Here is a 21782-nt window from a genome sequence, read left to right as displayed (position 1 = left end):
GAGAGAGACAGACACACAGACAGAATCTAAAGCAGGCTCCAGGCCCCGAGCCGCCAGCACAGAGCCCGACGCGGGGCTCAAACCCATGAATTGTGAGACCATGACCTGAGCCAAAGTCGGACGCCCAACCGACTGAGCCACTCAGGCACCCCAAAGGGTGGCTTTTAATTTTATTCACTGTAGACATTTTCTCCAGCCTGGAGCCCTAGGTCTGGCAGAAAGCTTCCCTAATACCCATCTGGGCCATGGGATGGAGTTTTCTTGATCCTGTCTCACAAACCAACAGCTCTTCAAGAGTTCTGGCTTTAGGCTAAAACCTCTCTTCTCACTCCTCTCCTTGATCAGACTCGAGGCCACGCTTCTTATCCATGCATGGGAATGAAAAGTCTAGCCTTTCACCTCCTGGGTCACTGTTGGTTCGGCTGAAGCTGGCCATTCTGATTTTAGTTCACTCGTTGCTTCGGTCATGTGAGAGTTTCCATTTCTTTCTTCTGAATTCAACTTGCATTAAAAAATGACAACGACACAGTTTTGTTTGTTTGTTTTTTCCATTCTATTAACTCTAGGATCACTCTGTGTCTCTAGCAGAAGGGCTGGCTGAGTTAACTCAGTCCAGCGTGTTGCCAGAAGTGAAGCCTCTGGGAGTTGAATTTCATCTCAGGTACCCAGTCGCTGAGTCTTGCTCTGAGCCGGCTAACACCCCGAAACTGCACTGATGCTGCCCATCGACATCGAGCATCACTGCCTCTCACCCTCTGATGCTGAAATTGTCTCACAGATTAGATCTGTATCTCTCTTTGTAACCAAACCATGCCTACTTTTCCCTTCCCCTATGGACCCTTCTGGTGGCCAGCTAACTACCCTCTGGAGTGCCAGCCCCAGAGGATACATGTGAGGAAGGGACTTACTTGGTTGGCCAAAAGTTCTTCATTCCCTCTTCAGACAGACTGTTTGAGCAGCCTGACTAGACAAGAATCTCCCATCATGTGAAATCCTGTAACTTTGCAGGGCTCACAAAATCCCTCTAGGGATCTGAAGAAAACTGTGTATCTTGGGGCACCTGGGTGGTTCGATCGGTTGAGCGTCCAGCTCTTGATCTCGGCTCAGGTCATGATCTCACGGGTTCGTGAGCTCAAGTCTCACCTTTGGGCTCTGTGCTGACAGAGGGGATCCTTCCTTGGGATTCTGTCTTTCCCTCTCTCTGCTCCCTCCCCTCTTGCACACTCTCTCTCTCTCAAAATAAATAAATAAGCTTAAAAAAAGGAAAGAAAGAAAGAAAGAAAGAAAGACAGGGAAAGAAAGACAGGGAAAGAAAGACAGAAAGAAAGAAAGAAAGAAAGAAAGAAAGAAAGAAAGAAAGAAAGAAAGAAAGAAAGAAAGAAAAAAAATGTTTATCTTGTCCCGAGGGACAAAAGTGCATCCACAGAAACTTCTGTATGAATTTCAGGGAGTCCTTAATCCCCCGATTCATGGTAAGAACTTCTGCTCTGGGGGCTGATTGTTCTTTGGCAAATTGGAAACCCTAGTTTGCTAGTTTTATTCAAATCAACTCTAGTGAAAAACATTGTTAAAACGAGACCCTATGACATAACAACAGTCTTTCAATTTGTCACTCCTCTGATGCCATCTTTAAACAAAACACCGGCACTGAGAGTAATGTCAATAATTAGTGACAATGTCCTATAAAATCACTTCCTCAAAGTGCTTTTTATTAAATAACTGAATTGTTACTGGAGCATAATTTCCTCAAACGCTGCTGACTCAAACCTCTGTCATCTGCAGGGCAGAAGCGGCTTCTTGAAATGAGACAGAACTAATGTGTCATGGTAGAAATAAAGCCGGAATCTAGATTTAATTTCCAGGTTTGGGGTCTGGCTTTGCCACTAACCATCAAGTGACTCTGGAGAATTCCCAGTCTTCTCAGCTTCCTTTTCCCTTATCTGTAAAGTGAGCAAGTTGGACTAGATCAGGGGCTGACAAGCTAAAACCCACCAGTCGAATCTTGCCTGTTGCCTGTTTTTGTAAATCAAACGCTGTGTTAGAACAGACACATTCTTACTTCTGTATCACCTACAGCTGCTTTCATGCCACAGCGGCAGTTGAATAGTCATGACAGAGGCCACATGGCCCACAAAGCCTGAAATAGTTACTATCTGGCCCTTTACAGAAAAGTTTGCCCTTGGCCTAGATGATCTCTCTATTCCTCTCCACCTCAGGATGATCAGTGATTCTTGGAGCTAAAGAGCGTATCACCCAGGGCGATCTAAGGTTACACGTAGAATAAATCGCTTCTATTATTTTGTTGAAGCAGCTCCCTCAACAACTGTTACTTAGGGAAGCCTATTGGTCAAGTGGAACCACTTAAAACAATCAAACTTCACGTGTGCTTCTAACAGTTTCATAATCCAGACATTGAGTGATTCAGAAAGACTTTTCTCCAATGTATGCAAATCAGTGAGACTGTTAAAAATTACTCCCTCTGATAATATCCATTAATAAACACGATGAAGTTGGGGAAATACCCGACAATGATAGCATCTCCAGTCCCTTTTACCCAATTCAAAGCCTGTTTTGAAATGAGTGAGAGCATCAAAAACCAACTGAGAAACGTGCCCCTTCCACAAGTACGGTGCTAACCTGAGCATGAACTTGCCAGGCTGGACATTCAGGAGAGTGATATATTTTTGTGATCTGTGTTGTCCAAACCACCCTTTCCAAACATCACGGACCTGAGAAGTTACGGTGCCACAAGGACATGGCTGGTGTGGCAGCAGACTTCGCAGAGGTGAGGGTTTCCCACCAAGTCAGACTTCCAACAATCTCATTAGATTGGAATGAATCTATATTTTACGTTGACTGTTTTATTCCTCTTCACTTAATTCATCCAGGAAAAGATTATTTGAACTAAGTAGCAAGAAATGTTTTTTCTGAAATTAACATATTTGAAAGTGTTAAGCCTCTATATTAAGGGCTGAAAAATGACACTGGAGCCAAAATTCCAGGTCTAGAGAAGCAAGGAAAGTCTCCTACCATTGATGTAACTTAATTTATGCTTTCAATCTACTCCAACCATTAGACTGCGAGCTCTCTTCCTAAAGCATCTTTGCACACAACCACTTTTTTGTTTGGGCGCAGTGAAAATAACATAGTGTGGGCTTTTTTGTAACTGACTTGGACATGCACTTTCCAAACAGCTTTGAAAAACATCATCTGCCATTTTGTTCCAGTGGTGGCAATTGGAACAAATTGCCCCAAATGACAGGACACTTGTGATGACAAAAACCACGGTGTTTGAATCCCTCTCTACCTTCTCAAAAGCACAGAGGTTTGGTCCCCAACCCAGTTGGTGTGGTTCCTTGGAGTCACAGCTACAGTTGGACATGTAAACACAAGATTCTCCAGAGGCGCCCAGACTGGATTGTGAGAACAGAAAGTCAAATTATTCCTGAGGAGCTTGACAAGCGCTGGAGACTTCCCTGCACCTTGGGTATTAGGTGAACCAGGCACAAACTCCCACTTTTGGCAGTCTGGAGAGTTCTTGGTCAGCCCCATGATTGCTGATCTTGCTTGGGAACTTACCTTCTGCTTCTTGCTTGGTACCACAAGACATTTGATCTCACCACATACATTTTTCATTTGTGGTGTTTTTTTATTGTGTTTTTTTTTTTTTTCTGGAAGATTCCAAGCATCATTTCATGCATCTTACACAGCATTCCTCTGCCTTCCTCCTGGCCCACTACTTTAATTCCTTTTCCCAGGAATCATAGTTCCCTCTCTCTCTCTCTTTTTCTTTTCCAAAAAGATCCTTAACCCTGACAATCTCTTAAACTGATTCCTGTTCTTCCTCATGGGTCATGGCTCCATCTTTGCTCCCCTCCCCACATCCCACCTCACCCTTGTTCTCACTGAAAAAAAAAAAAAAAATCTCTCTCTTGCTATTTGGGAGCAAAAACAATTGGGGAATTGTCTAGAATGAGAGCTTTTGCTGCTCACAGATTTTTGGGGGGTGAGGCAAGCAGCTAGGCTGTGGGTCACAGAAGTGGAGCGGGATGGACACGTGATTTTGTGATAGCTTAGACTGTTCAGGACTTATTAGCTTTTAGAGTCAATCCAGGCAGGGACAAAAGAACAGAAAATGTGAGCAATCAGCATCAGGGTCCCGTTGCTTTGCCGCTTTTAAATTTCTTTACTTTCTCTAGTAAAGAAATTTTTGCATTGCCTTGTTTGGCGCTGGAACATCGGTCTTGCTCATAGCTCTGCTATGAAGTTCTTAGTTCCAACGTCTATCTCTGTTCAAATCTTGGTTCTATATTTTGCTTTACTGTTTATGTTTTCGTATTCAACTTCCTGGTCTAAACTCCTTCAAGTTCACCTTCTGCCTAATACAGTTGTAATACTTTCTAAATTAAGTGCTGGCAGTTCTCAAAATACAAACACCAAATTTATGAATGTCCCTTACATAAAAAAGCCTGCTCCCTCTTCCTTCTGTGTGGCATCATCCGAACTGTTGAAGGGAATTCTCCCTTCTCTGTGAAGTTCTGGCAGCAGGATGAGAGTTTCTCACATCCAGCTTTTTGAGTGGGGACTGATTTCCCCCAGGCACCATTGCACATGGTGGTCTACCTCCTAGATCAGCCCACAAAAGCCCCTTTAATCCATCATATAGCGGAGGAAGACGGAGAAAAGACAACTGCTACAAAATGTGTTTTGCTGATGTGTAACATTTCACTGTCATTAGGGGTTAAATTTTCATAGCCACATGTATTACAATGTTTTTATGCGAAATGTTTGTTCCAGGTTCCCAAAACTGATTTACAAACAAACTCTTGGAAGAAAAATCCGATCTAAATTTAGCGCTCCCTAGATTAGTTTTCAGCACATATTCTTCCTTTTGTTTGCACAAGTCACCTGGGGACAGGTTTACTGAAGCCACCTCTGCAGGCAAACCAAAGCCGTGAGGTTGGCACCTGTCTAGTGTAAGCCACCCAGGTGTACAGGGGCCAAGGGAAAGGAGCCTCTGTAGCCAGAGAAAAGAGTTTTGGTTTCAACTTGGACTGAATTTTCTGGTCTACTATTACATCACTCTGCCTGTGTAGAACAAACACCAGACAGATTCTGTAAGTAAATTCTCCCCTCACACCTTCTCAACTGTTGGATTCGTTGTCAATGAGTCTTCCTTAAAAAAAAAAAAAAATAGTATAGGGGCGCCTGGGTGGCTCAGTCTGTTGAGTGTCCAACTTCGGCTCAGGTCATGTTCTCACAGTTCGTGAGTTTACGCCCTGCACTGCACTCGCTGCTGTCAGTGTAGAGCCCACTTGGGACCCTCTGCCCCTCCTCTCTCTCTCTGCCCCTCCCCGGCTCATGCTCTCCCTCTCAAACATGAATAAACATTAAAAACAAAACCCAAATAGTATAAAACCTAAACTTCCCAAATGGTACATCAGAGGGTTGTCCTTCACAATATGATGGAATTAACGCACGCTGGACTTACCCAGAACCCTTTGCTCCGGCACTATTCCTACAGCAGCCGTTTGACCGCATGAGAACATGGGCTTGGGGCCTTCCTTCTGGTGTGTTCACCTGAAGGACGGGGCTGTTTCTTGCGTCTAATTAACCATAACTGAAAAGGCTTCCTTGTGAATGCTGTTCTCGGGACACAAGCCTGGCTTCTGGGCCAGGTGCTCTGGGGTCCTTGCACTCATTGCCAAATCACCACAATAGTCAAGGTATGCCTTAAACAGACACTGTAGCTCTTTTGTTCACAAGGCTTGTAAGTGGCATTTTATTTAAGCAATAATGACTGGTAGAGAGGGCATTTCCTGATACTTAATGACCAACTGCAGGAATCGTGGGCCTGAGGCAATGCATATAATATGCTATTAAACTCTAAAATTTAAAAATGTAAAGAAAAAATAATTACCTTCTTATGCATGTTACCATGGATACTGAGTGTTGTTTATAGTTTTAGTCTTTTCCTAGAGGTTAGAGTCCAGTTGAGCAACCAATAAGAGAGGAGAACTTCAGTCTCAATTTCCACTCACTTTATAATGTTTGACATTACCTAGTTAGCACATGTTTCTTTAAGAAGGTGCACTCCACCCCGAAATAGGATATGTAACATGTGATATGGATTGCCGTAATAAGTATTCATATTTTATTGAACAGTTTGGCAATCAGTATTTAAAATCAGCTAACGTTGTAGATAATCACGTTCTGTTTCCCTAGAGTGGCCGTAACTTTCAGACCATTCTTCATCCACCCCCAAAGAATGTGCCATTTTTCAGCCTTCAAACTGCATGCACATATTTTATGCATTAGTGCCAGAAACACTTTTTCAGTTGGATCTATTATTACAGCGCATAACTCAGAGATTAACATTTAATCATGAAGGAGAAAATACTCAGAGAAGCACCTAATACTCCATAATTTACATGGTAACTATTTGTTCTATGATTTTTTCCACTCTTAGAATACTTTTCTAACTCTAAGGGAAAGACAGGACTTAATTAAATCAATTTCCCGACTCTGCAGAAATACTGCTGCAAATGAATGCAACTAACTCATCAGTATCTATTCTAGGAATAAAAGAACTCTTATGAAAATTTAGAGACTTAATTTCATCTACAACTCCAAACCTTCTCCCTCAAATAAGTTTTCCACAGTTATTAGATTTATCTGCTTTTAGTTTTCTTTATTCTATCACAATCGAAGGGTAATATAACAAGCCTTTATCACATACTTAATATGGAAATAACAGTCATTTATATATTTATCCGTTCATTCATTTACTTACTTATCTATGAGGTATTTTTAGTGTACTGACCTTTATCATGAGCCAGATCATAGAATCATGCGATTGAAAAAGCTAAGCTCCCCGCTCTTTTTTATTTTTTTTAGTTTATTTATTTTGAGAGAGAGGGCACGTGAGAGAGAGTGGGGAAGGTGCAGAGAGAGAGGGAGAGAGAGAGAATCCCAGGCAAGCTCCATGCTGTCAGCACAGAGCCTGATGTGGGGCTCGATCCCACGAACCATGAAATCATGACCTGAGCTGAAACCAACAGTCAGACGATTAGCCGACCGAGCCACACAGGCGCCCCTAAGCTCCCCACTCTCGATAAAATCTATCTGTTAAGGAGTCAGGCACGTAACATAAGTCATGGTGCTTGGCCAAGGGTGCCACACTTAGAGGTTTGACAAGAGGTGTTGGAGCACAAAGAGAGGTGAGGGCAACTGTCATGGATATTTAGGATGGCTTCTCAGATGAGGTGACATTTACTTTAGATGTGAACTGTAAAGCTCTATGCACAATTATAAAGTTATTATTATAATTTTATTTCCTTAACTACTCTCCTATAGGAATACAAAGATGGAAAATTCCTAAAGAATCTATAACTCAGCTGGGAGTCGAATATAAAAATTTGATAGTGGGGAGCCTGGGTGGCTCAGTCAGTTTAAGAGTCCGACTTTGGCTCAGGTCATGATCCCACAGCTTGTGAGTTCAAGCCCTGCCTCGGGCTCTGTGCTGACAGCTCGGAGCCTGGAGCCTGCTTTGGATTCTGTGTCTCCCTCTCTCTCTCTGCCCCTCCCCTGCTCACACTGTCTCTCTCTTTCTCAAAAAATAAATAAACATTAAAAATTTTTTTAAAAAATTTGATAGTGGTTATACAGCCCATTTTAACACATTTCTTCTCCAGATTTCTCCCCAAATATCCCTATCTATAAACAGTGCTAGATTTACATAGAGAACTGTTTTGACAGTAGAGGACCAGGAGTTTCTGGGCAACGGAGGTGGGTACCTTCTGCTGTGCTGACTTCCACACGGAAATGCAATGCACCGGGTGCTGCATTTCCTGCTTTGATAAAAGGATGAGGAAAATCCGGACACTGTTCTTTGGGTGATTTTTATCTACAGACGTCCAAATCATGCTCAGTGCCAGTGTGGTTTATCTGCATTCTTAGAATCAGACTGTACAAGCTAAAAGCTTAAGCTGTGAGTAAGAGGGAAATAAAGGAATCAGAAGAGAATTCATTAGGGAAGGCTGCCCTAGACCCCTTGGGTTTGAGCAGGACCTTTCAGGATGTAATGAGCATACATTCACAGAGAAAGGCTAGCATGGACGAAAGGGGCCAGACAGCATCCAGCCAGTCCTTGGGGGTTACAGAAAGCAGATTAGTTCCCTGGAACAGAAGGGCTGGCAGCCTGGGGAGTAAAGAGAACTTAGATTAAAAAGATAAGGGCAGGAAGGGGAGCAGATGGTAAATGGTCCCGTCGTTAGCTTAAGGAGTATAGGTGGACTGGTAAATTCCTACTGTCCTCAGGACTCTGCACAGACCTCATCTCTGGATTGCTTTCTCTGATCTCCACCCCTCACCTCACAACACGTACAATGTTGCACTGAAATGTTGTTTAAACATCAGTTTCTTCGCTTTCTCCACATCCCCAGCTCTTGCCTGTGAGGCAAGAGGCACTCGTCCTGTCTGCTGCATGCTCAGAGCCTAGCACGGTGCCTGTCGGTGAGTGCTGGCCACGCCTGAGGCAGGACTCGCTTAGCCAGCAAAGACTGAGGGTAGGCCCTGAACCCACACTGTTCTAGCAGTCAAGGAAACGGTGGTGATAAAGAAAGACCGTGTCCCTGATCACGTGGCGCTTACACACAGTAGGCATCATTCTACACACACATTCTACACACAGTAGGATCCATTCTAGATTCTTACTGCCGCGCATACCTGAAGAAACTGAGGAAGTTTCTTTTGGATTGAGTATGGGGAGGAGCCTGCAGTTCCAGTCAGAAACTTCATCAGGGGGACGCCACCTTATTGCACGTGTGAACATATGAGGAGCTAGATCTGGCATGATGAGAGGAAGAAGCCCTGGGGAAAGATGGCCCCTCAGACGACCAACCAGGGCCGAACACGTTGCCAATACTAGAAAATTTACCATTATTTTCAACAGCAGCTTTTTCAGTGGAAAAGTCAGGGGAAAGTGCAAATGTGTTCGAAAGGAAGAGGAAAAGTACTGCTCCAAGTGTTTTGAGATCAAAATGCACATTGATGAGGCAAACAGGAGGGCTAGGCTCAGTATTCTCATAAGCCAGCTCCCCTGGTGCTGGCTAAATCAATTGGGAAGTCCACGGGAGGGAGACGACCTAACCTAATTGAGAAAGCACGCAGACCCAAAAGATGTGAGCTCTGAATCACTCGCCCCAACTGCCCTGCTCCCCTTGTCCCCCCACTGCTCCCGCCCTCAGCAGTCCCCTGGACCCCGTGGGCCCTAGCCTCAAAGCTGGGAAGCATGAGGAGACTTGTGCTTACACTCCTTTTAACCAGGGACTTTTAGAGCTGATGGGATCATCCAGACCATGAAGGGAAGAGCTGGGGATGGCAGGAAGGAGGGCACGAAAGGGGGATACAGGACCCACCGCATACAATGACCTCACATGATGAATTAGCCTGTATGAGAAGCATGACAGCAAATAGGAAAGCTAGTTCACTTGCCTCCTAAGAATCATACAAAAAGGGGAAAACATTGTCAGCTCTTTACTTAAGTCAAAAGAAGAGGCACATGTGTCCAACTTCCACTGCGTTGTTTATCGGAAGAATCTGCTTGTGAACATGGCCATTCAGGCTCATTATTACAAGAGGAGTGTCAGCAAATGATCGTGTCTGTATTTTCTTTTCTTTTTTTTCAAAGTTTTTTTCTTTTTTTTAGTTTATTTATTTTGAGCATGCACATGAGCAGGGGAGGGGCAGCGAGAGAGAGAGAGAGAGAATCCTAAACAGTCTCCATGCTGTCAGTGCAGAACCCAATGTGGGGGCTTGAACTCAAGAATTGTGAGATCACGACCTGAGCCGAAATCAAGAGTCAGAGGCTTAACTGACTGAGCCGCCCAGGGGCCCCACGTGCATTTTCTTTATACCTGTCCCCTTCCTGACACTCAATACATAGACTGTACAGAAGTTTCCCGGGAAGAGGGTATGTGGGCTTATCCTACTTGGCACAGTTAGAGTTCTAAGTTGGGTAAACTTGTTGAAGAGGCTTTCTGAACTACTTCCTCAGGTCAATAACTCTTGGTCATGAAAACACTCAGAGGAAGCACCTTGCTCTTTTCCCCGAGTTTAGCAAGATGTGACAAGACCTGCACTTAAAGTGGCAAAGAAGATAATAAACTCACTTCGATCACTTGTCCAGGCGTTAAATGAACACAGGAACAAACAGGCAGGAGCTGGAGACACACTGAAAAACCTCTGCAGGGTGTAGAGAGCTGCTATTGGGTGAATCTAAGCTCTTAATTCAGGAAAAGACTCACAGAGTTTCGTAAAAATGAATCATGTTTTTAAGTTTCTACAGTTGCCCCTGGAATGCGTACCTCAGCAGATATCTGAATTATTAAACGTTTGCTTTATCAGTGTGGTTTAGTTGCAAGAGCTGATTAGGCTGAAAAACAAACCATGTGTGCAAAGGAGGCACAGAACCTTAGGAGTCTAGAAATGAATCTATGAATCCACAAGTTCTCCTGAAATTTCTGACCATGTTTCAAAACTCTGAGGAATGTCTGCAACTACTTACTTTGTGGAAATGCATTCTCTCTTACAAAATGGCTAAAATCCCAACAGAGAACTGAAATCAGAGTTGGAAATCTGGCCTCTGAAGTGAGATATGCCCAGATTGAGTGTACTTAGGAATTCTCACAAAAAGAGTTCAGTTTGCTACATATATGTGTATTTGATTCAAATCAATTGGCAACCAGCAAAAGAGACTCATAATTATAGCCTGGCATTAATAAAATCAACTAGTTCGTATAACCAAAGTGTTTTCTCACCAGCCTTTGAATACAAATTATTTCATCTGGTAATAACCCAAGTTTTAATGGCTGTTATAGGTCGTGTTCCCAGGAAGCAGTTTATTGAGTGCTCTTGGGATCACCTGGGAAGTGGGAGGGGCAAAGTCAGATTCACAGAGGGAGAAGTTGAGACGTAACGCAGTCTTGGTGAAAGCATCAGCCAACCCATGTGAGGTAGCCTTTGAGAGCTGACCCAAGTTAGGGCAAGAGGTCATTCGGTGAAGGTTGTCCCCGGAAGACAGTGTGACCTTCAGATGACCAGAAAGTCTTCTTTACATGAGGCAAAACCCACAGGCTAACAGGTAAGGACCACCTTCTCAAAGAACTCCCCGCAGCTGGAGAATAAGACCTTCATTCCTGAATAGGAATCTGTACAGTGCATCAAAGCACCACTACAGTCCACCTTTTACAGCACTTGGATCTTCTTCTTCGTATAGGTTCCAAGAAAAGCTCCTCTAAGATACCAGTGGGCTTCTGTTCCTAAGGGGACCTTAATGGAGGAAGGTTAGTGGAATAAATTATGGATTTGGTGCTATAGCTGATTTCAGGGTGCCTACTAATACTCATCTTCTCCCACCTGTTATCCACTAAAGATGTTCCTCACTGTCAAACAGGCATGTCTGCTGACCTTGGGGCCTTACCTAGTGGTGAGACCAATCCCTCATTCCTGAAGGGTCTGAGCTCCTAACCATTATGCCTGTCTCAGGCTGTGGTAGATTTTCTTCCAAAGTTGGAGTAGGGAAACCATGAGGTACCTAAGCAGATCACCTAGGTTCTACATTATTCTTCCCTTCCCTGCACATAACAATATCTCCCTATCTCTTCCTTGTGACCAGGTTCAATGATCCCTTCCAAGACAGTGACTTCTCATATTTCCTGTTGGTTCCTTGGTGCAAGGAGCTAGAATTGCCCATGGATCAGCCATACTTAAAGTTCAAAGAGGCAACCACTGTGTCTCCTGTCAGAAGTATCCCCCCTTTAGGAACCAGGATCTCAAAATTCACAGGGCTCCATTTTATGAGGATAAAAAGGCAAAATTCTTCAAGTAGGACACTGGGAGTGATGGTCAGAAGGACTGCTTCCACTTCGAATCCTTGCTTCCTGGACTCGTGCGTTCTACCCATTGCGAACACAGTGCCATTTAAAGGTCTTTGATTTAAGGTCTACTCTGAATCCTGAAGAATGGTACTCCATCCTAAGAAGTATCACCTTTGAGCTGGCACATCAGTTAAGCTTTCAACAGGTCTGTCTATGCTATGCTGTCGCTGGCTGGCAGCTTCTAGATGTATAGCATGAGATAGAACCAGTGGAGTCATGGTAAAAAATGTGTTCTTCGGTCTGATGTGATATTATATCAGATTCCATGACAGTAGGTTTAACACTGTTTAAGCCTTGGATAGTGGTACTAGCTGAGGCCCTGAGAGCAGGAAAATATAAACCCATATCCAGTATATGTGTCCATTCATGTTCGAATGAATTGCCATTTCTTCCAGGTTGGAAAATGTCCCGTGTAGGCAGTCTACCAGAGTGTCAGGTTGGTCCCCTTAAGGGACGGGGCTATAATGGGAGCTCAGCATCACTCTCTGCTACTGGAATGTTAGCCATCTGGCAGCGGCATTAGCTGGAAAAACTTTGGTAATCGGGAGTCCAGGCTAGTGGGCCCAGGCATAGCCTCCACCCCTGCCACCATGGCTCTTCTGTTCATGTGTCTATGGTGCCAATACTAGAAGTGGCTGATGACAGAGGCCGGGTGCCATTAACCGGTCAGTCATTTCATCTTCTTGCAGGCTTAGTGCCTCCCCCTTGGAGTTCCAACATGCAGTACAAAGATTCTCCCACAGTATGCCCTCTCAGGTCCGTCCACATGTCTGCTCCAGACGTCCTGGTTGCCAGTCTGCCCATTTTCTCCTTCTAGGCCCTTGTCCATCTGGTCAAGCTATTTGCTATAGCCCATGAGTCTAACCTCAGGCCACTTGTCTTTCGACACAAAGCAAATGACCAGGGACACCACCTGAAGCTCTCCATCACCACTGTTGTTCAAGACTACCCTTGAATGGGGCTAGAGTGCAGTCACTGTCTTCAGCTTGCACCCACAGACAGGGCTGGTCCACCCATGCAGCAAGCTTAAGCTCCTTCCTCTTCAGTCTACTGATCCTAAAGGATCCTCCATATGGCCATAGGTGTGAACTGATGGGAAGGTGCTGGTCCAGTAACAGTGGGTGACATGAAACCCTCATGTCAGCTTGGCTGTGTGCCCTGGTCCTGCTTGTGCTTAATTCCAGAGGTACCAGTCCGGCCTTACACTGGATTGTTCCTTGGCCTATCCCATGACATGATGTGGTCGTTCTGACAGAGCCCAGTTGTGATGGGCTCATTTGGCCATATGGTCAGGGGGTGTCCCATGGCTAGGAGCTCTGTCTCTACTGGGTCCCCACAGCATGTAAGAACTATTGTGAGAAAGTATAGAATTCCCTGCTGCCAACCGTACAGCCATCCTCCAGAAGCCTGGAGGTCTGCATTGTGATTTTCCCATTGGGGTTTGCCAATAACTCCACATGGCATTTCTTCCCAGCACTGATGCCTCTAACACCAGAAGCCCGAGTGGGAGGACTGCTTGCACCACAACCCAGACCCAGTGCAGAACTCTTTCCTTTTCTGGTCCTTCCTCAAAGCTGTTAACCTCTGGATGGTATTCTGGTTGGAGCAGTTTTCCCAAGGGTGGAAAATGCTGCTTCCAGAACTCGAATGCACACTTCAGGTTTTACACTTCCATCTTATGGTGGAGAAGCAAGATGGAAAACCTGGTGTCTTACTTCGGATGTGATGTCCTGGCATGCCCCTGACCGCTGCACCCATAAAAGCTGTACCACTATGGCAGGTACCCAGCAGGATGCAGACATGAATCCAGAGGCTTATTATTAGTGATGAAACAAATTCAATAAATGGTCTCCAAATGGAGACAATAAAGTTTTTCCACTGCTACTTTCAAAACCCATGATTTTCTTATCATTTTAAAAGCTTTGTCACATGGTAAGGGTATTATATGTGCCTCTGGGCCATTTGAGCCCTAGGATTTTTTTTTTTTTAAGTCCTACTCATGCTAATCTTTGCTTATTTTTACTCCTCAAATCCATAAATAGAGCAAGATAAAATGAACAAATAAAAAACTTAGGATGAAGTTAAAAATACAGATTGGAAAAATTAAACAGAGCCAGGTTAAAGTTAGCCGACGAAAGCACGGGGCCAAAGCTGCCAACCAGCTGCCAGATGCAGACGGCAAACTTCACCCTGGGTCCTGCTGTGCTGAAGTAAAGGCAGCCAGGATTCCTCACTCTCACTAAGTCCCACCGTATCCAAAGGAAGGAGAGAGGTAACCCCTTTAACCATCTCACAAAATAACTGGACAGAGACGCTCACAGTGAGAAGAGGGATGGGGTGGGATGAGAGGGCATGAAGACCAGTGTAAACACTATCACTTCCTTTGGTAAAAAAAAAACAAAAACCAAAAAACAAAAAACATAATGTCAAAATGACTTAGCCTGGGTCTCAGACGGCATATCCTGAGACAAAGGCTTAAGTGAAAATACTTGATTGCAGAGTGTGATCCAGAGAGTTGGAGTAAGGGACATGAAGAATGAAGCAGAAAAGGATGGAAAACCAATGCAAAGACGAGTCACAGCTCCTAGCAAACGGTTGCTGGCTCTGTGTGTCCTGTCTGAGTTGCAGGAAAGACATCTCGGGACGGTCCATCTTGGGGGAAGAAAGGAAAGCATTTATCCATTAGGGCTTCTGCTTCGTAGGTTTGCCCTGAAAACTTATGCCACTGTGTTTCGGGCTTAAGTCAGCACATTGGCCCCGAGTGGCTCAGAGCACCTCCGGGGCCAGTGGCAAATGTCCAGCAGAGGTGTGAGGCTGGTCAAGAGGCATGGCCCTGTCAGGCTGCACCTACAGGAAGCTGCTCAGAGCCTGAATCAACAGCTGGAATAAAGGGCAGGGGGTGCCCAAAGGTGAGAAGTGGTACCCAAGAGGTGCACAGGGCACACTTCACGTCTAAAACTAGATGTTGCTTTTAAAGCTTCTTTTTAGAGAGCATCTTTTGATGTTTAGCACATTTCTGATCCCTCAGCAGTGACCCCCTGTAAGATTTAAGTGATATCAGCATATTTGGTCCAAGTACCATTCTGGGCATGGAGATTCGATCCACGAATAGAGGCAACCTTTAAGAAGTATGTCCCGGGATGCCTGGGATGGCTCAGTTGGCCGACTCTTGATTTTGGCTCAGGTCATAATCCTGACGTTCGTGAGACTGAGTCCTGAATCAGGCTCTGGGCCGACAGTGCGGAGCCTGCTTGGGATTCTCTCTTTCCCTCTCTCTCTGCCCCTCCTCTGCTCACGCTTTTGCTCTCAAAATAAATAAATATGCATTTTAAGAAGTACGTCCTTTGTTACCTGCTTCAAAGTATAAAGCTTTCATGAATGCGTCAAAGATTATATCTGAAAACAGATTCACTCCAAATCTAGTCTAGCAAACTCTACCCAAGTCAATGTTCTACACAGAAAATAAAGACTTGGAGTAAAACTGTCGATATTATACATACAGGTAAGAAATCATTTCTACGTTTGCTTTCAGAGTACCTTTGAATTTCCAGAAGCAGCTTTCTTTTATGCAGGGAAAGCATGAAAGTGCAATGTTTAACATTATGCGCAATGTTAAAACAATGTGAATTTTCACACTGTGGTCTAACATACAGGATCTGAAAATTTTTCCTCTCTGAGACGCCAATATCGATTTTTTTCACGGTCAAAGTAAGCTCCAACAAACAAGACAGGAACGGATTCACTCTTTCATTGTAAGCAGATTTCTATTCAAAATAATATGGACTTCTGGATCACAATCCTGTTGCTGAGGAACTTAACACTTGGCTATGAAGTCAGTCCTGGAAAATTGATAGTAGGCAAAACTTTTGAATTTTGATGTACCGCTGCTACACTCCTCTCTGAGAATACAATATAATGAAATCACAACTTAAGTTTACTTAGAGGGAGAGCTCAGCAAACGCTGTTAAAGAACTGCAATCCTTCTGGCTGGAAAAGTAATGATGAACACCCAGAATGCCTCACTTGAGCTAAGAAGGCAGCGAGCAGAGAAAAATTCCTCCCTTAGGCCATAGTCCTCTGTGATCCTGCTCCACTAACAGGAGACCTAATTAGTTAAATTAACCTAGTAAAGGTTAGATATTTAATTTTTAATTTATTAATTATTAGCAGTTAAATAAAATTTATATCCATCATGAAAAGTCTAAATGCATATGAGAGCTTTTAAAACCTTAACAACATTGTAAATTAGGTACCACTATTTCTGGTCACAAATGGAAGTGTCTGAGGTACAGAGAGGCAAGAGACTGCCTCAAAATCACACAGCTACGATCTCATAGGGCTGCACTGTAGCTCAGACAGTCCTATGTCACCAATGCCTCTCCATCTCCACCCTTGTTCTCTCGATAAGGTCAAAACACAAGGAACAAATTTGTCCAAGGTGTAACAAAGGAACCAGGCAGAAGGAGACAGCCTTCATGCTGGCAAATCAATCTTGGTTAGCTCTCCCCACAGCAGCTCCTTCTACCTTCCCGGGCCTGGGAGAAGTTGGGAAAAATGGTGCAGCAAAGTTACCATTACCCTTCATCCACATCAGCCAGCTTCTAAACGTTACTAGACGCGTCTTGAAAACCAGCAATCTGGGTCAGGACGCTGTGCAGGAGCTCCTTAAAGGCTCTATGCAACCCTGTCTTCCCCAGACTTGCTTCATGATGGTATCTCTCTTTGGGGCGGGGCGGGAGCAGCAACCTCACACTGATTCTGTAGAAGAGAGTTTTGAAATCACTGCACTGCAGGGATACCACAAAATAATAAATTCTAAAAGGTCATTCTGTTTCCATGTTGTACCCGTGGGACTCAGAGTAGAGGAGGGCCCACAGTTTGGCCTCACCTCCAAAACAGAAAATGCATGAATGCTTTGTCCTTAACTTAAAAAGCCTGATTACTCATGGGTTCACCAAATACTTAGGGAACATGGTGGGGGCAGGCACTGTGTTGGATATGTATGTAGACTGTACCCATGAACAGGCCAGTTTCTGCCTCAAGAAGCTCACAGTTGGAAAGAGACGATAAACTTTGTCCAGCTGTGCATGTCTTGAGAAGTGCGACATGCCACAGGATCGCTTAATAGGACAACCTTATGTTGGTTGTCCAGACACCAAGGAAGTGACATTTCACCTGAGGCCTGAAGAATGGGCAGAAGGTAAACAGGGTTAGGGGGAAATCCATGCAGAGGGACCTGTGTGGATAAAGGGCCCTTCTCCTAGGAAGCTTCTACTCACCCTTCCAGACTCAACTTAGACCTCCTTCTCTCTCTGGAGGCTCGATCGAGGAACCCAACCATTGCACTTAACACCCAGAGTCCTGGTTAGCTGTTTCCTTGCACCCGGCCCCCCTCGCAGAGCGGCCACATCTGAGGACCCCCGGGTCTTGTTTCTTCATATCCCCAGCCGGTTGCCTGCTATCCCGCAATACAGAGGCACAATAAGACGCTTGTCAAAGAAGGAAATGGAAGAAAAGAGGAAAGTAATTCACTAATAATAACCTAGCCGTATGCACAGGTTCATTCTCCACCAAGTCTCGTTTTTTGTCATACACAAAGAGAAACAGTTATACTCAGGGCTCACAGGTCCACCTCCATTTCACACGTTAATGTGGTCTCCAAACATTTGTGTTAGGACCTGCAGCCACAATAATGCAGAAGATGCAGTGTCTGTGTTCCAGGAGCTTATGATTTAGTGGTGGAAACTCAGAAATGCAGGGCTTTCTTTCTTTCACCCACTGTGAAGCACAAAAGGCAGGACGAGTTCCGATGTCAACTGTCCACGCAGGATCTGGGCCTTGCCCTCTGAAGGCTGGCTTTAGAGCTGCCAGCCCAGAGTCCTGCCCACGGAGGGGCTGAGCTGGATTTCTCACTCTAGTTGCAGTAAACTTTCCTGCCCCTTCACGTGTTCCTCCCAGCAAGGCTGAGACGACCCAAACTCCGGCTGCCCGAGGAGAGGGACCGCGGGGCCGCCCGACCCTTCGTCACCGAGCGGGATCGCCGCCCTCCAGGCCGCCCACCTCCAATGCTCCGGGCGGCGCAGCCCGCGCCTCTGCAGACCCGGGACGAAAGCGGGCGTCGGGCGCTCAGGGGGAGCAGCGCGCGCCTATCCGCCGGCCCGCCCCCACCCCCGCACGACGTCACCCGGATCACGTGAGTGACCGCCCCCGGCCCCCGCCCCCCGCGCCCGCCGGCTCAGCTGCTCTGCCCGGGAGCGGGGGGAGTCGGGGACGGGCGGCGCGTCTGCTCGGCCCCTCCCCGACCCCTCCCCCGGAGCCGAGGCGAGGCGTTAAGCAGGGGGCTCCGGTGAAATTGGAACCAGTGTTCTAAATTAAGGGGAGCAGATGTCCCTGTTTTGCTCGGGAGGCCTGGGTGGCCTGCTGTTCAGACAGAAATCGTTGAGGCACTGACCTTCCGGGGCCGCTGTCAATCTCCGCGTGCAGATGGCCAGCCCGAAGCCCTGCCCGCTCCTCTGCATTGGAAATGCGGCAGCAGGGGGATCCGGGCAGCTTGAGAGAAAAGTCTGCGTGGGGAGGCGGGGGAGGAGGCCCGGGGGAGACAGAGGGCAGGAGAAAAAGGCCTGCTCCGCGCACAATGGAGCCCCCGTGGCGGCCCCTCGGAGGACAATGCGGTCCCCCGGGACCCGCGGTTGGCTGCGCCAGGCCGGCCGGCCCGCGCTCCAGCTGCCTCTTCAGAACAAGGCCGTGCAAATGTGCCCACTTGATTCTAAATCCTCTTAGGCGCTATCCATGTGAACGAGGGAAGGGGTGGCCTTAACAGTCCTTTACAATCGGAGGCCTGGGAACCCCGGTGCTCGGCAAAATGTCTGCACCACGCATGCAAATGGAGTCCATCGCTTGGAGAGATCGGCAGAAAATCTCTCTGCCCGGTAGTCGGTGAACAAAACCAACCGCCTGCAGTAAACACTCATACATCTGCCCCTTCGATGTCACGCAGGGTCCTGAAAATTTTTCAGGGTGTTTCCCCCAGAAGAGACTTAAATGTTCAGAAAAGCCAGCTAAGCTGCGCAAAGTCATTAGTCACCCAGGTATTTACACTGTTTTTCCTATTTCCTTTCTCTCTTGGCCTCTGTGGTCAGTAGTATAAAATTCCTAGGAACTCCCACCTAAACACCAGCTTCCTGTTTATGCTCTCAGTGGCTTTAATGTTTAGCTGTTAAAAGCAGTTGACCAAAGCTCTATGCAAAGATCAGCAAAGGTTTGCAGGTGAATGGGGGGGGGGGGGGGGGAGAGGGAAGAAACCCCAAAGGAGTAGGTCAAAGGTCCAGGTTCATTTTTAATCACTGGTGTCAAAATCACAGGAGAAAAAAAGATAAAATTAAAGTGTAACTTAATGCCTACGATCTTGGTTCATTTCATTTGGCCCCTGTGTCTACAGCATGAACCTATAAAATATGATACGCTAGTCTAAAGGATGAACATTTTCATTTCTAGCCGTCAAAAAAGCCTTTTTTTCAATGTGGCATGAAATTCTTTTGTTTTAGAAGGTTACAGTTCACACATAGGCACAATCTGTGTGCGCCTGTATGTGCCTTACACCTCGCCATGGCTGTTCTTGATGTTGCTGTGCAAAATGCTGCACTTAGGTAGCTATTTGAATTACAGCCTCCCTGACCTGGGAAAGAACCCTAGAGGGCACCTCACCTAGCTCTTGCCTGTGACAGAATTCCATGCACAATTCCCAGGGAGTGATTAGCTATTTTGTGATAGAATCTCTGTAGAACTCCCTTCCTTAGAAGATAGCATCTCTCGGGGGCGCCTGGGTGGCTCAGTCGGTTGGGCGTCTGACTTAGGCTCAGGTCATGATCTCACTGTTCGTGAGTTTGAGCCCGGCATCAGGCTCTGTGCCGACAGCTCGGAGCCTGGAGCCTGCTTCGGATTCTGTGTCTCCCTCTCTGTCTCCCCCCCCCCCCCCCCCCCGCTTGCGCTCTGTCTCTCTTGTCTCTCAAAAATAAATAAAGATTAAAAACATTAAAAAAAAGAATATAGCATCTTTCCTTGACAATTTTTTTTTCAACGTTTTTTTTAATTTATTTATTTATTTATTTTTGGGACAGAGAGAGACAGAGCATGAACGGGGGAGGGGCAGAGAGAGAGGGAGACACAGAATTGGAAACAGGCTCCAGGCTCCGAGCCATCAGCCCAGAGCCTGACGCGGGGCTCGAACTCACGGACTGCGAGATCGTGACCTGGCTGAAGTCGGATGCTTAACCAACTGCGCCACCCAGGCGCCCCCCTTGACAATTTTTTTTTAATAAACTTCTCCCATATATAAAACTGGAGTCTGTCTTCGTGGAGACTAACACAGTCATGCAGAATAAATCTAATCTGTCTTCCACATGATGCTACCCTTCAAATATTTGGAGGCAAGGCTCATGTCCCCTCAGTCTTCTCCCAGAGAAAACATCTCCAGATCCTTCAGCAGTTTCCCCTGTGGGTCTGAGTCTCCTGCACTGTCTGTTTCAAGTTATCTAGTGATGCTCGGGTTAATCTAAGTCCCTTTGAAGCTGAAGATAGGGCTTCAATTCGTGCTGCAATTCGGCTTAGGAGGCAGCATGGGAGGAGTATGGCTCAAAACCCAACAGGGAGAATCGGTCGGACCGTGTCCCAAGTTGTTCCAACAAAAATAAATTTTGGTTTTCCATGTTAGTCTTTTTTGACTGTGTGTCAGTAACGCCAGACTCCGTGATGAAGCCCAGGCACGAAGGAGAAAGCCGTATTGTGTGCCAGCACTGGGCCCTACACGTTCTGCATCTTACCTTCACGAAAACACTCTGAGTATGTACTACCGTCACTCCTCTTTTACAGAATCAGGGCTGAAATAATCCGCCCAAGATCACACAGCTAATAAATAGTAGAGTGAGGTCTCTGACCTGTGACTTGTAGACAAAGCTGCTGCCCTAGGGTCTCGTGGTCAAAACTGAGATCCTGCATGTTTTCTTCAGCATGCTCTTATGACATACAGCTTTAAGTCGAGGCCACTCATTTGTATGCATCATCTTTATACAGCTTCAAAAAATTCTGAAATACAAGAACTTTAGGCGGGAAAGAAAGTTCTTTCTGGAAGCAAATGAAACAGAAATTCCAAGGTAATGCCCAAAGTCATCCCAAACACGCTTTTATTCCAGCGGTATTACTTAACAGCAAAGTGTTATATTACCCTTGAATTTCCTGCCGTAGGCTAAGAGTAGGCCAAGCCCTTGGCGCTAAATTGTTCCCTGTGTTTGGACTATAGCACAACCAATGCCCTTGCCCCTTACTCACGCCTGCTCTCCAGTATGTCAGTTAGTCAAGAAAGAGGGAAGAATATGTTTCCCGTGCACACACTGTAATTTTTTTCCAGGGTGGCTCAGCCTGCCAGAACAAAAGTAAAACCACAGAGAGAAGATTTAGATCAGCCTCTTGATCGCCCTGCTGCTATTTTACGGTTTTAGGAGGGGTTGAACATCAAGCACTTGAAACTGTCATCTACACATTCCTTCTCAGAATAAAGCAGCATTAGCACGTACACTGCCGAATTATTTTCTACCCCCAAATTTTGGAAACTCTTTCTCTCCCGGAAAATACAGAAGGCACACTGAGTTAACGGAGTTATTTCTAAGGAAGGCTCTTACAGTCTGCAGTGAACTGTCATGTGCTGACATCCGGCCAGGTGGACTCTGAGCCTTAGCAGACATGTTGCTTAGCCGTTCAGATGTTTCTAATTTGTTTTTGATTATAAATAGTGCTTGAGACACCTTTTCCTTACTGCCTCATCTGAAGGACCCTCCACAATCACTGTCA

General features: G+C 45.7%; 2 long non-coding RNA genes across 3 annotated transcripts in view; one reads left to right on the top strand and one right to left on the bottom strand.

The window, feature by feature from the left end:
• The window catches only part of LOC131483438 (uncharacterized), a 35221-nt gene extending 15628 nt beyond the window's left edge, over nucleotides 1–19593 (bottom strand). For both annotated transcript variants that reach the window (XR_009247676.1, XR_009247677.1), the window contains exon 1: nucleotides 18391–19593. This is a non-coding gene — a long non-coding RNA (uncharacterized LOC131483438). The remainder of the gene's footprint in view (nucleotides 1–18390) is intronic.
• LOC131483439 (uncharacterized) lies at nucleotides 17752–21507 on the top strand. Its single transcript, XR_009247678.1, has 3 exons — nucleotides 17752–18132; nucleotides 20650–20777; nucleotides 21343–21507. It is a non-coding gene; the product is annotated as an uncharacterized LOC131483439 (long non-coding RNA).
• The last annotated feature ends 275 nt before the right edge of the window (nucleotides 21508–21782 follow it).

The sequence above is a fragment of the Neofelis nebulosa genome, chromosome 8 (assembly GCF_028018385.1).
Source record: "Neofelis nebulosa isolate mNeoNeb1 chromosome 8, mNeoNeb1.pri, whole genome shotgun sequence".
In the NCBI taxonomy this organism is placed as follows: domain Eukaryota; kingdom Metazoa; phylum Chordata; class Mammalia; order Carnivora; family Felidae; genus Neofelis; species Neofelis nebulosa.
The sequence above is the reverse complement of the archived record's forward strand: the minus strand, read 5'-3'. Positions and strand labels throughout refer to the sequence as shown.